Below are 2,324 nucleotides of genomic sequence, written 5' to 3' on the forward strand. Positions count from 1 at the left end.
ATATATATATATATATATATACACATATATATATATATGTATATATATATGATGAGCTTCTTTCACTTCCTGGCTACTTGAATCCAAGTTACAAGGCTTTATTTGGTTCAGGGCTATAGTAGAAGATATTTGTGTTAGTTAATGAAAAAATATTGTGGAAGTCACTGAATCCTTTGTCACTCCCAGACATGGAAATCCAGATTGTAGTCCCCACCATATTCAGTTTGCTAAGAATTTATTGACATATATTTTCTTCATTTTGATCCTAACATTACATTTATCATCTTGCTGATCAGTGACAACATTTTGGTTATTTCACATGTCGCCTGCTCAGTATTCTCCAGAAAACTTTGGGAATGTATAGAGATTAGTTTATTTTATACCTTGCTTGGAAGTTCTAAGCATTCTACATAATACCTAAGGGCTCTATACCATATCTGAGTTTCCCAGATTGGTCATGCTGTGAAAGTACACTGCAAGCAACTAACAGTGCTTTTTATAACTCAAAATTAAACAATAAACCAACACAAGTTTCAAGGCCACACTCCTCAGCTCCCAGCTACTGAAGTTACTAAAAGTAAATCCTCTTATGAACAATTAGTCTTGTCGGTCAGACTTACACTATGTAAATAATGTTACATTAATAATAGTTTGTTTACATTTTCCATTGGGAAATTTACACTTTGCAAGATCAGTAGCTGAGAACTGAAGTGAGCGGCCTTGACAAGCCTTAAGATAGTTGAAACATGTGCTGGTCGGTTCTTCAACTCCTAAATACCAAATATATTACAAGTACTGTTACCATCAACATTAATAGAGTAGCGTAGCCAAGGGTGGCTCTTGAATCTGCACCCCACAAGCCTATACAAGCTCATACAGTAGACCCCCAAAAGTGGCACTCCTATAAAAGCATCACCCAGATTGCCCCTAGTTCGCTAGCTATGCTACTCATCAACACCAAGGCCAACATTTCACAGCTGGTGTTGATGATAATGATAATATAGATGATGATGATAATTAAAAAATTTTCTAAAATAAGCTCAAGGTTATAAATTTAGGATGAAGGGTGGTGTTTAGTTTATTACATTAACCCCCTACTTAACTTGTACTTTATTCTATTGTTCCTGATAAAAATGAAAGGCAAAATTGACCTTGATAGGATTTGAACTCAAATCATGAAGGGCTGGAACAAATACCTGAAGGCATTTTTCCTAATACTCTCATAATTCTGCCAATCCACTATCCTGATGATGATAATAATGGTTTCAAATTTTGGCACAAGGCCAGAAACTTCAGTAGTAAGTTGATTACACTAACCCCAGTGTTCAACTGGTAATTATTTTATTGACCTTGAAAGGATGAAATGCAAAGGTGACCTTGGCAGAATTTGAACTCAGAATGTACAAATGAATGAACAACCACTAAACATTTTGACCAGCATGCTAACAATTCTGCCAGCTCACTAGCTTATTCATGAAAATGGATGAAATGCTGCTAAGCATTTGACCCAGTATGCCAATGATTCTGCCAGCTTGCTGCCTTATAATGATGCTAATAAACCTTTCTACTACAGGCGCAAAGCCTGAAATTTGGTGGAAGGGGTTAAATGATTACATCAACCCCAGTACTCAACTGGTACTTATTTTATTGACCCCCAAAAGGATAACAGGCAAAGTCAACCCTGCATTTGAACTCAGAATGTATTGTCAGATGAAATACTGCTAAGCATTTCACTGGTGTGCTAATGATTCTACCAGCTCACCGCTTTTAATTTCAAATTTTGGCACAAGGCCGGAAATCTTTGGGAAGTGGGTAAGTCAATCACATCGACCCCAGTGTTCAGCTGGTACTTGTTTCATCAACCTCTGAAAGGGAGGAAAGGCAAAAGTTGACCATGACAAAATTTTAACTCAGAGCATGAAGACAGACAAAATGCTGTTAACCATTTTGCGTGGTGTGCAAGCACTCTTCCAGCTCACCACCTTTATACTCATCTACTCTTTTACTCTTTTACTTGTTTCAGTCATTTGACTGTGGCCATGCTGGAACACCGCCTTTAGTCGAGCAAATCGACCCCAGGACTTATTCTTTGTAAGCCTAGTACTTATTCTTTCGGTCTCTTTTGCCGAACCGCTAAGTTACGGGGACGTAAACACACCAGCATCGGTTGTCAAGCAATGTTGGAGGGACAAACACACACACATATACATATACATATATACGATGGGATTCTTTCAGTTTCCCTCTACCAAATCCACTCACAAGGCTTTGGTCGGCCCGAGGCTATAGTAGAAAATACTTGCCCAAGGTGCCACGCAGTGGGA

The 2,324-nt window shown here is 38.2% G+C and overlaps 1 protein-coding gene across 1 annotated transcript in view; it reads left to right on the forward strand.

Annotated features, from left to right (window-relative positions):
* LOC106874357 (sodium- and chloride-dependent taurine transporter) overlaps window positions 1-2,324 on the forward strand; it is a 42,237-nt gene that overhangs the window by 16,822 nt on the left and 23,091 nt on the right. The window lies entirely within an intron of this gene.

This window comes from Octopus bimaculoides, chromosome 2 (genome assembly GCF_001194135.2).
Source record: "Octopus bimaculoides isolate UCB-OBI-ISO-001 chromosome 2, ASM119413v2, whole genome shotgun sequence".
Lineage (NCBI taxonomy): Eukaryota > Metazoa > Mollusca > Cephalopoda > Octopoda > Octopodidae > Octopus > Octopus bimaculoides.